This window comes from Eleginops maclovinus, chromosome 23 (assembly GCF_036324505.1).
Source record: "Eleginops maclovinus isolate JMC-PN-2008 ecotype Puerto Natales chromosome 23, JC_Emac_rtc_rv5, whole genome shotgun sequence".
NCBI lineage: Eukaryota > Metazoa > Chordata > Actinopteri > Perciformes > Eleginopidae > Eleginops > Eleginops maclovinus.
This window is the reverse complement of record NC_086371.1, coordinates 1,193,257-1,206,045: the sequence shown is the minus strand read 5'-3', so window position 1 is coordinate 1,206,045 and position 12,789 is coordinate 1,193,257. Positions and strand designations below refer to the sequence as shown.

Below are 12,789 nucleotides of genomic sequence, written 5' to 3'. Positions count from 1 at the left end.
CCAGAAACTGTTAACACGCACCATAAAGGCCTGTCCAAGTTACATTTGTTAAACGTCAGGGGGTTTCTACAAAGATATAGCATGAGGCGCTATCGTCACTTCCTGTCTAAATTAAGCCCCGCCCACTTCCAGGTGAAAATCCTGCATCAGAGCGAAGCTGAAAATAATAGTATGTTCACATCTTAAACCTGAGTCATATATCGCTCCTCCAACAACTAATAGATCCAGAGCTCTGGTTCCTTTACTTCCACTCCAGAAAAAAGGAGAGTAAAAGAAAGGATCAGAAATCTCAGTCTCAGTGTCAGCCTGCTGCCTCCATCCATCCATCCCCTATTTATCCTCCGTAAGCCGTCTCTGCCGTCTGACCAGACATCTGACCCCATCTCCATATCTCTGGACCCAGTAAACCCTTTCTGACCAACAGAGAGATTGTTTCCTGGCAGCACTTTAACATTTCATAGGGACAATCTGCATTTTGGTTTGAGGGGCACCCCGACAGTGAGAGGGAGCAGAGACCCTGCCACCTGGTTTAGACTAAACCCTGGAACTACTGTAAGCTATACTTTTATGTCCACTTTTGTAAACAATAGTGTAGTTTATACTTCTAGGGCTTTTTGTGTTTATTTTTTTAGGAAAAACCTGGCTCATGCGACTCGGAAAAATTAGCATTCTGATGCTCGTGTTAGCTATATCTATTCCGCCTCTTTTACAGTAGTTTAACAGGATGTTTATCAGTGTGTTGTCAGGTCTCAGGGACATCCACAGTGTGTCCAGAGGAAGCAGGCAGCTCTGATAACGCCAGGGTTCACACAGCAGACTGGTGGACATGTCAAACAAATTAAATTAACCTGTGTAATCTGCTTCTCACATGGACATTACAACCACCTTTTGCTCCCAAACTCAGTCACAAAGTCTCTTCATTCCAATTAAAGTTTCCCTGCTTAGGGGGAGCAAAGCCCAGAAGAACTTTTATCAGTTTATTGCTCCAACTTTCCAGCTCTCAGCAGAATAAAGGATCTAATCTCACAGATAGCTGCTCTGTAAACGGGCGGTTTATAACTCTGTGGACTCTGAAGCTCTCCCCCTTTATCAGCGCTGTGCCACTGTGCCAGGAACTGCTGGCTCAAGACTACCAGTATTATGGCAAACTATAAACACACACACACACACACACACACACACACACACACACACACACTCCCAACGACACACCTGCAGTGGTTAAGTTATAATACCACAGTGTACAAACTTTATTAAACTTCTTTTCACTTTATTAAAAGTACAACTCCAAGTAAAACTAACTGATTAACTTCATTAGCAAAGAACCTGACAGGTAGTAGACGTTAAATTAACAATACAGGAACATTTAGAATTTCTACTGAAGCTAAAACTCTACTAGTTAGCTAATGTTAGCTACCTAGCTAACAAGTGAATGTTAGCTCTCCAGCTGGCTATGGCTTAATTGGTCGTTCCCGAAGTTTAAACTATAATTAAAATATTACCCCCTGAGGTCAAACCTGCAGGTTGGACCTTTGTCTACGTTCAGGCAGTGAGGGTATTACACTACCTGATCATGCCGATCAACGTTAATTCTCAAACGTTATTTGGATAAACTAATCTCCTTAACAAGTGTTATTACTTCTTAAGAGTGCATTTTAAAGATTACAAGCATCTTCTTTGGCAAGAAAAGTTTCATAAAGCTGGTGAAGCTATGCAAAGTAATGCTAATTCCTCTCTAACTGGAAGCACCAACTCTTAATACGGCGTAATAACATGTGGCAGCGCCCTGGAGTAGGGGAAGCATCAGGCGAATGACATACCTGACACACACACACACACACACACACACACACACACACACACACACACACACACACACACACACACACACTCACACACACAGATCCAGGTGTATCGTTTCTGCCCAGTAGGAAGTTCTCCCGCTGTGTTTCCTGCCAGCTTCTTATCTGAGTGTTTAACAGGTAGCAGTTTCTTTCGTTACGGAGCCTCTGCAGAGATGTGCAGGGGTGTGTGTGTGTGTGTGTGTGTGTGTGTGTGTGTGTGTGTGTGTGTGTGTGACCTACATGCTCCTCTCCATGCTGCTCTGCACACACTAACATTAGGGTTAATGGGACTGGGAACTCACGCTGGCTCCCCTGCGAGATGGCTCTGTGTTTAAAGGACTCTCCGTCACTTTTAACGGCCACCTTTAATAAAGTCTTTATTGGATTTTCAGTTTACAAACAATTCCTCCGAGTCAGAGTTCATCTTGTGGGGTTGAATGTCAGAGGGTGGAGCTGGAGCACCAGCTGCAGTGAGAGCATCTTCATCGTTCATCCAGAGGAAACAACAGGCTGCTTTAAAACTCGCCTCTGCTGTCTTACTTTGTTGATATTGACTTTCACTGTAAACTAAACACACTTGGGTTGGATAAAACAAGCGGGTTAAACACAGTGAATGTGGGTTGTTGAAAGGAGCTAATTAAAAAAGCACAGCAGCAATTAAGAACGTTGTGTCAAACTCAAAGGGGAATTTTCAACTTGCTTTATTTGAGCCAACTTCAGGAAACTGCCGTCTGTATTTCTGTTGACTTTTCACACATCATCACAGACCTGTCTTCAGAAACACGTCACCCTTAGTGTCGCCTTTCCCTCTTGCAGTGCTTATGATGCCAGCTCTAAAACGTACTTTGCTTTGTGTCTGAACAAGCCTCAGATCGACTATTGATCCTGAAGTATTTCCAACAGTGGATCACACTGCTAGCATCCTTTGGAAGTCAGTTAAATATATATATATTCTTAACACAGCATGTACATTTGATACATCAGACCGTTGCTATTCAGGGAAAAAGGTGAAAAACTGGGAAAAATTATAGTTAAAAAGAATTTTCAAATTATGAGGAAAAAATGTGACGTTTCAAAATAAATTTCAAAATCAAAGAAAAAAGTAAAGATTCTCAAAAAAGTGAAAATCGAAGGATAGGGGGACATTCCCTGCTCTGTGTCTCTCCTGGGACATGTCTCCCTGCTCTGTGTCTCTCCTGGGACATGTCTCCATGCTCTGCGTCTCTCCTGGGACATGTCTCCATGCTCTGCGTCTCTCCTGGGACATGTCTCCCTGCTCTGCGTCTCTCCTGGGACATGTCTCCCTGCTCTGTGTCTCTGCTGGGACATGTCTCCATGCTCTGTCTCTCTCCTGGGACATGTCTCCACGCTCTGCGTCTCTCCTGGGACATGTCTCCATGCTCTGTGTCTCTCCTGGGACATGTCTCCAGGCTCTGTGTCTCTCCTGGGACATGTCTCCCTGCTCTGTGTCTCTCCTGGGACATGTCTCCCTGCTCTGTGTCTCTCCTGGGACATGTCTCCATGCTCTGTGTCTCTCCTGGGACATGTCTCCCTGCTCTGTGTCTCTCCTGGGACATGTCTCCAGGCTCTGTGTCTCTCTCGGGACATGTCTCCATGCTCTGTGTCTCTCCTGGGACATGTCTCCAGGCTCTCTGTCTCTCTCGGGACATGTCTCCATGCTCTGCGTCTCTCCTGGGACATGTCTCCAGGCTCTCTGTCTCTCTCGGGACATGTCTCCATGCTCTGTGTCTCTCCTGGGACATGTCTCCAGGCTCTGTGTCTCTCTCGGGACGTGTCTCCATGCTCTGCGTCTCTCCTGGGACATGTCTCCATGCTCTGTGTCTCTCCTGGGACATGTCTCCACGCTTTAATGTTCAGAAAGCTCTTTATGTCTCTCATACTGCCTGTGCTGCAGCTCCTCTTTTCACCCTCTGTCTGAAACCAGAGCTCAGTCTGCTCTGATTGGTTAGCTGTGGCCGGCATCTGTTGTGATTGGTCAACCGCTTAGAGATGTCCCGCCCCTCAGCCTATCAGGTACAATGTGTTGAAGTGCTAGCCAACAGAAGAGTGTGTGTTCTATAGTGATGTCACTATGTTCCAGGAGTAAACAAAGCAGTCCATTGGAGGCGCTCCAGGCGTTTCCTCGACTGTAAACTGAATGTTTTTGTTTAATTTGTTATTCTCTTGTTTGACATTCTAACCTTTTGTATCCTTCATGTGATGTTAACCAAGTACAAGCAGCGTCAGTCCCCTAGTCTTTCTTCTGGCTGATTCACAGAGCTGCGGTGTTTTGGAGGACCATGACGAACATTGTGTTTTAGTCGTGAAGCTTTGATGGCTCTTCGGTTTGATTTGTTTGGTTTTTATTGCTTTATTTCCCACTTGCTCAGAAGGGAAAGAGACTGTTTGCCACTTGGCAGGTACAGGTGATGATGCTGGAGACTGATTTCCTGAATATTAATGACACACCAACGCAGTGGTTAGTAGGAGGTTTCTGATTTATGGCCGTCGGACTGAAGGCTTAACTGTCGTTTATTTCTTCCGCATTGGAAGCAAACTGTGGTAATAAAAACACCTCGGGGGGAGGTAACGAGTAAGTGTCCACAGTGGCTGTTTGTTGATTCTTGATTCACCTTGAAGTATGAGCCAACAGCACCAGCGTGTGATCTGCAGTATTACAAAGGTTAAGCAGCCCTGGCCTCGGGCTTTGTTCCAGCTGACCTGAAGGAGAGGAAGCAGTCTATCAGCCATGACTCATTAAAATGTCGGGGGTGTAAGAATGTAAAAAAATATGGCATGTGTTAAATAATTCACAATGAGAAGCTGCATTGTGCTGAGGGGAAGTTAAGTCTCTGTGTTCGAGGAGGGTGGAGTTATTGCTCAAGTATGTTATAAACTTTTGCATTGTAATAGTGGTGCAGTATATTGACTCCACTATGCTATAAAAGCTGAAGGCGGCTAATGTTGGGCTATAAAGGAACTACAGCACGGTCACATGACTTCACGTCTCCACCGCTAAGCTAAAGGAGGCTAATGTTGGGCTATAAAGGAACTACAGCACAGTCACATGACTTCACGTCTCCACCGCTAAGCTAAAGGAGGCTAATGTTGGGCTATAAAGGAACTACAGCACAGTCACATGACTTCACGTCACCACCGCTAGAAACACATTCAGAAAACCATTGACCTCCAGACTAGGGGAGACGAAGTGGTAAAACGCTTATGTCAGGACTGCAAATTCTATCCTGAGGTTAGAATAATGCTTTCCATTACCTTTTTTATACATTAATCCTGTGTGAATTATACATTTTATTATCCCAGTCCTGCATGTGTCCTTGTCTTCCTTCAGGGACACGATTTCCATTATTCCATTTTGTGACGTCAAACACAGGAGCTCCATGAGAGCATCAGGAGACATCGGGTAGGAAAGGTTGTTTTAATCCAAAAATCACAACCAAATGTGGAAGCATGCAGAGTATTCATTTGTCTCTTGTGTGCGTACGTTTGCAATACATTTAGGGAGACTTTTGCTTCTGAAATGTGAAGTTTAAAGGTGCTGTTTATTTGCCTGATCAGATTTAGCAATGAATGAATGACTGTGTCTTCTCAGTGACGATATTTGTGAGTCACCTGCTCTCCAGGTGATCTTTGGACAGTCCTGCAGTTTTTTATGGCTTGTGCTGTTGAAATCTCACCTGTTCCTGTGTACTGAGACAGGCGGTGAGGCAGACAGTGAGACAGACAGTAAGACCGTCTCTCAGTGTGTATTGAAAGGTCATGGTTGATGCCCGCTCCGCTCACAGGGAGCACGTATGATTGCTTTTGTTATTGAGTGTTATGACATTCAGTTCAAACCAATATCAGAGCAAATCACCTGCTTTGTGTTCACAGTGTAGTAAAGTAATCACGTCTATATCACGCCTAATATCTTTCTAAGGGCTGCAATAATGAATATATTACATTAATCGTCAATATAGAACATTTCAAAGTACAACAATGTACTTAGACACTGTCCAAATTCAAAATACATTAAGTCTAGACTGATTTAAGGCCTGAGAAGATCTCTGAAACTGGAGAAGGATTGGCATTTTTTCATCCTTGATAATGAATAAACCATTAATTGTTGGTCATTGACTAAGTGTTTCTCAGCAGAGTTAAAGCTTGAGTCAAATGTTGAAATCTAATAAAGTGTTTTTCGTATAAAAACCTCAAGCTAAAACCAGACAGGCTTCCACAAAATGAGCCCCTCTTTCTGTGTGGATAACTTGTGGACCAAAGCTTCATTTCTTTATTTAAATTCATGAAAGTTTAATTCACTGGGTGTTCTCTGGTCTTCCTCAACAGAATGGATCCAACACACACAAGCCCTGCTTATAATCCAATACATCCTTTATTTAGACTCAGCTGATTAAGTCATACAAAACTCTGGGGATACCGCATTATTCAAAAGAGCCAGACTGTCTGATCCAAACACATGCCTTTAAACCTGCACAGCTACTTCCTGGTGTATCTTTGCCCCGCTGTGTTTATTGTGTCTGTACAGTAAGTGCAGTTTCACAGTGCAAAGGACACTCAGACAGACGCTGGGATTAAACGCGTGCTTCTTGACTCGTTGTAAAGCTGTACGGAGTAGCAGCACCACGTCTGCCGATCAGCTATGAAACTGGTGAGTTAAATGTTACTCTGAGTAACTGGAAATAAAGTTTCAGGAGGAAAACGAGAGATTTCACCTTGTGGAAGTTGGCCTCTTATGATTCCTTCCTCTCTTATTTACGACCTTCTTTTTCTTGTCATAGGGGTTGATGTCAGCGAGAGGCCTTAACCTGAGACCGCTCTGACATTAAGCAAAGCTAGAGCTCATGAAATACCATCAGCTGTCAGCTTATATCAGGAATCAATGAAATGATGTGACCTGAAGTCAAATTACTCCCCATAGGAAGCTAAGAGCTTCTTCTGTTTGTTTATTGCTCTCTTATTTCTTTGACTCTCTTTGCTCTTACCCTCCTAACTTTCCCTTCCTCGCTCTGTACCATCTTCTCCAACGTTATAACACATGTGAACGATTCAATGCATCATCTCTAGGAGCTGCATCGATTCCTTAATGAACCATACTCAGAGGGAGTAGACTTTATAAGTTGCACGGTGGTTTTGCATACAACAGAAAATCCTTTACTACTGGTTTATAACACAGCTTAGTGGAATACTTGATTCTGATTGGTCAGTTTGGACATTCAATTTCATATCATGGGACTGTGTGCAGTCATATCCATCCGCAGAAAGAACTCCGGTCGATTTCACGTCAGTTGTGGACGACAATTTATCTATTTATCTTAGCTGAAGCATTACGATCAATTTAAGATGCATAAAATAACTGGTTTGTTGACGTCGGTCTTAGCTCAGCCTGTGCAGCAGCCTTACTTAATGAGAATAAACAGGAGCTTATTGAGCCTTAATGAAATACAGGACTCCATCACGCCAGTGCGAGCGAAGAGCCCCTAGACCGCCATCATTCCCAAATTAGCATTTAAATTAAATTGAGGAATCAATCGTGGCGTACTGAAGTGTGTTTCCTACTCTTTTTGGATGCCTGGAGATCCACTCAGTTGGTGGCTGGATTTGCCCCTCGCCAACAAGCTTTGATTACCACTGAGAAATTAAACCAAACAGAGTCATCAGTGTGGGTGCACTGGGACGGAAAATCAAGGACAAGGTCTGTCCAGATTGTCCAAAGGATGATTTCTGTTGCTCCTTTAAAACACAGTGAAGTCTTTAGAACCAGGACTTCAGTTGGAGGGGCCATGAGAACACAAGAGCAGGCAGCTAATTGGAGTTAATTAAAACTGAAGGGAGGACGGCAGCTGGTGTGCTGATAGAAGCTGGCGAGGACGAACTGAAACCTCCCGAGTCGAGAGTGTTCAATGAAGCTTTAAAAACAGTCTGATGAACCACACTGTTAATCCTGCTGAAACATGTTGGTATTATTTCAACATTTAGGTCCTTCTCTGTATCCTAGTTTAAGGATTTTTCGTCAAACTAAGCTACGTTTAAGGAGATCTTACATTTTGATGCAATATTGTTAAATCATGGTCTGTTTCCTGTAAGCTAATCCATTCTCTGATAGAGATAAGATGATGAGAATAAGAGGGCAAACCCTGCAAAACAAGGCTGTGGGTTTTCTTAAACTGCATCCCTGAGGTGTACAGAAAGTGAGACGCTTTAGATTGAAAGTTTTAGACCCAGCTGGCAGCTGTGTTTTTCTTCTGCTCCATCCCTGCTCCATGTCCAGAGGAGTCTGGCCCAGCGGACCTCCACGGGGCAGGGTCACAGTTTAGAGAGTGTCAGAGGCCCTGGTTGAGTTCATCGACATCGGAAAGGGCCAAGCTACGGTTGCCTCCCTCAGCACTGTGTTCTGTACCCAGGAGTAATGGGCCTCTTAGAGGGGAGGCAGGCGACAGATGGTGAGAGGAACCAAACAACAAGAGCTGAATCACTAAAAACACTCCTCTTCTAGCGGATATAGGGTGGTGCAGGAATGAGTCCATGAAATGAGTCAGCATTTTAAGTCATGTGACCGTGCTGTAGTTCCTTTATAGCCCAACATTAGCCTCCTTTAGCTTAGCGGTGGAGACGTGAAGTCATGTGACCGTGCTGTAGTTCCTTTATAGCCCAACATTAGCCTCCTTTAGCTTAGCGGTGGTGAAGTGAAGTCATGTGACCGTGCTGTAGTTCCTTTATAGCCCAACATTAGCCTCCTTTAGCTTAGCGGTGGTGAAGTGAAGTCATGTGACCGTGCTGTAGTTCCTTTATAGCCCAACATTAGCCTCCTTTAGCTTAGCGGTGGTGAAGTGAAGTCATGTGACCGTGCTGTAGTTCCTTTATAGCCCAACATTAGCCTCCTTTAGCTTAGCGGTGGTGAAGTGAAGTCATGTGACCCAACATTAGCTTTTTACTTCAGACTTCAGTGTTAATATGTGGAGATTATTGGTGTGTTTCTGGGTTTTTGCATCTTTCAGTGTCTGTGTCTGACTGATACAGTGTTGATTATAAGGAGGTGTTCCATACTGTACTCTCATTGTGTGTCATCTTTAGGACTTCGTTCTGCACTGTTTTTCCAAAATGTTGAAAAATACATGAGAGTGAAATGGACCGTAGCATTTCGACGTCCTGAATGTCATTCAACTCATCTCATTACGGTTAATGATACCCGTTGTGCACGAGCTGACCGGAGTGGTGGCATGTTGTCGGTCATGCCTCTTGCCTCTGAAGCATTAGAGCTGCAGGGCTCCCTGCTGGTGTGAGGAATTGTGAGATGAACGGTCACTGGGTTGCTGCTCTGAAGCTAATGAGCAGGCCAAGTGAAACCTGAATGACACTAATGGAAAGAGGAAGTATACGGATGACTACATATCAATGGTCAGTCGAATGTTTGACGAGCATCGATGGTTAGGAACGGAAACGTTACTTATTCAACATTTCACTCAAGAAAACCTCTTTGTAGACGGTCAAAATAAACATGAGCCAAGAAAACCTGAGTCCCCCAAACCATGGGAGGAGCTTGTGGTAATGTATCCTCCGCTGGTGCATGAATACAGGTCACTGCACTGCTCTGTGACATTGTTGGACAAAACCTGTGAGGCTGTGCGCTGAGCCTTGTGTTGAGCAATCAGTGCGCATCATGTGAACGCAGCTTTAGGGTTAGGGTTGTGCACTCATTGAAGTGTTTTTTAATAACGATGCAACAAAGACCGACCGTCTTATCAAGGATTACTAAACGCTCGACTTGCTTTACCATATTCACACATTAAACAGCCCTTCCTGGTACTCAGAACATCATGCAGGTTTGACTAAAGATATTACAATATTCGACTTCTATCATCGAATCATGGGTAAATATCTCAACAGTATGACGCAGCTTTTACCGGCTCTTCCTTTGTCTTTCCAAAGGACCTCAGCTGCTCTTTCTGGTCTGCAGCAGCCGTTTGGTAAAGATGTGCCGTGGCCTTAATAGAGGTTAAGGAGCTAAACTGTTTTGGAGTTGATAAAATGAATGGTTGTTTAAAACAACGACACTGGTTGACCTCACAGCAGGCAAAAGGTAGATTGAATTAATCGGCATTACCCTTTTGTGTGGTGCAATTAGCCTCAACACCGGCTAAGCAACTCATTTTCATTGTAGGTTTTCCTCTCTTAGAGCCACATATCCGTTTTAGGCAACAGCACTGACATACATATCTGGTTCTGAATTTTGAAGGACTTTTTCTTGGGAGACAAGTCTTCGCAAACATGCTATGGTTTGGGATTAAAGTTAAAGCTAACATATTGCTATTAGCCGTACAGCATGTGTGGATGCACTGAATGTGAAAGGAACTGTACATCACCCTTTCTTATATGCTTATAGATACTTGTGGTATAAGTGTGTATACAGTAAAGCACTGTAAATGCACTTACATTTTATCGACACACTTAGTCAACAAAGATACTTATACTACTGTTTGAATCATCTAAAGAAAGCCCCTGTCCTGGTCCGGTTCGTGGAAAAGCATTGCGCCCCAGCTATAACTGGCTCTGATACTACTCCAGTGGAAAAAGAGTATGGGATGCATCCCACATGTCTGGACCTTTGAGCGCATTATATATGTTTAGGGTTGAAGCTTGGGTCAACTGTCTGTGTGAACCATTTGCAAAACCGTCCAAAGTTGTTGTTTCTTCGAGAGGAAACAGGCTATAACTCAAGGTACAGGGTTATATGTGAACATGTGTGCCCGTCGACTCAGTGCATTTTAGTGCAGTACTTCCTGTGTGACCTCTTGTGAGTTTTTGAAATAAAATAAGACTTGCAGACCAGATACACCAGAGATGTTTCCTCCCTGGGAAAGGTCTGAGTTTGGTGTGTGACCCTGTGTTGCCATGTTGTGTGAAAAGCAGAACGATGACAAGACAGCGAGGTGTGAACACTGCAGCAACCTGACAACGTTAAGAGTCCTGAGTCTTGCTTTACTTTCAGTCCCATGACAGTTTCTGTAGGCTTATTTTGTTCTTGCCTTCCTCTAAAAAGTCTCACATTTTCAAATGAATGTCAAGTCTATGGATTATTTAAGTGCATTATTCAGCTTCCTTTAGAAAGATTATGTAACAAAAGCATTTATGATAATGCCAGGGTGCCACATTTGACAGTTAATTACAGAAAAGCTATCGATGAAACTGCCTGTAAATATAGGTTGACAAAAAGAAATCAAAGAAGTCATTGTCATATGCACAAAAGCTAGAGGGTAATTTCTGGATGTAAATCGAATGAAGTCCAAGTGAAAAAGAAAAACAGAGCAAGTGATGAAAGGGAATCAACAGTCCTTTATAAAGGAACCCTTTAAACCTCCAGACTGGCTCAACTTTCCCCAGTAAAGAAAAGAAACAGAGAACAAGAGAAGGAAAGAAAGTACAAGACAGAGAGCTGGATCCCAGAGATAACAGCAGAAGACAGACAGGAAGTAAACACTAAAGGGAACAGCAGAAGAAGACAGACAGGAAGTAAACACTAAAGGGAACAGCAGAAGAAGAGAGACAGGAAGCAAACACTAAAGGGAACAGCAGAAGAAGACAGACAGGAGTAAACACTAAAGGGAACAGCAGAAGAAGACAGACAGGAAGTAAACACTAAAGGGAACAGCAGAAGAAGAGAGACAGGAAGCAAATACTAAAGGGAACAGCAGAAGAAGACAGACAGGAAGTAAACACTAAAGGGAACAGCAGAAGAAGACAGAGAGGAAGTAAACACTAAAGGGAACAGCAGAAGAAGACAGAGAGGAAGTAAACACTAAAGGGAACAGCAGAAGAAGAGAGACAGGAAGTAAACACTAAAGGGAACAGCAGAAGAAGACAGAGAGGAAGTAAACACTAAAGGGAACAGCAGAAGAAGACAGAGAGGAAGTAAACACTAAAGGGAACAGCAGAAGAAGACAGACAGACAGGAAGTAAACACTAAAGGGAACAACAGAAGAAGACAGACAGACAGGAAGTAAACACTAAAGGGAACAGCAGAAGAAGACAGACAGACAGGAAGTAAACACTAAAGGGAACAGCAGAAGAAGACAGACAGACAGGAAGTAAACACTAAAGGGAACAGCAGAAGAAGACAGACAGGAAGTAAACACTAAAGGGAACAGCAGAGGAAGACAGACAGGAAGTAAACACTGAAGGGAACAGGAGAAGAAGACAGACAGGAAGTAAACACTGAAGGGAACAGGAGAAGAAGACAGACAGGAAGTAAACACTAAAGGGAACAGCAGAGGAAGACAGACAGGAAGTAAACACTGAAGGGAACAGCAGAGGAAGACAGACAGGAAGTAAACACTGAAGGGAACAGCAGACTTGACTTGATGAAGGTCAGAATCCAAAAAGCAGCACATAAGAAACGTAGGGTGCCTCATGAAGGACAAGAAGACACAAAAGGACACTTCTGTCTCCTCAAGACCTCTGCGCTCAGATGTCAGATTTCTGGCAGGTGTTTTTGAAAAGAGAGACGGACGAGGGGTCCTAATGTGATCCCAGGGAGGGGATGTCACAACACGGCAGCTCCCCGCTCAGCTCCATTCAGACTCTCTCCCAAAACTGAAGAGCGATGGTGGCAGGACTTTTAATATTTGATGAGCTTCAGTCGCCTGACAGGGACAACTCTCCGGGGCTTTCTTTAGGAACACAAACCCAGACTAAACCTCTCCTTCAGGACCAGTGTCTGTTTTACTGCAAACAAGTAAACATCTGCAAATCAACATCAAGATCTTACTAATACTAATACACCAATATGTATATTCTAGTGTACTTAATAGACATGTCCAATGTTCACAGCTGGAGAGGGGCCACTTCAGAGAGGGCAACCTCTTCATTAGTGCGTGTCTATAGGTCCTGTTTGTGTGTCTGTAAAATAACACCAGAGCAAAAAACTGTTTTC

The 12,789-nt window shown here is 43.6% G+C and overlaps 1 protein-coding gene across 3 annotated transcripts in view; it reads left to right on the top strand.

Annotated features, from left to right (window-relative positions):
- htr4 (5-hydroxytryptamine receptor 4) overlaps positions 1–12,789 on the top strand; it is a 129,968-nt gene that overhangs the window by 22,619 nt on the left and 94,560 nt on the right. For 2 of the 3 annotated variants that reach the window (XM_063877145.1, XM_063877147.1), the window contains exon 1: positions 6,416–6,510. The exons of the other annotated variant lie outside the window; for it this stretch is intronic. The gene's annotated coding sequence lies outside the window, so the exon portion shown is untranslated. Of the gene's footprint in view, positions 1–6,415; positions 6,511–12,789 lie in introns of those variants that run through there. 3 annotated transcript variants of the gene reach the window in all.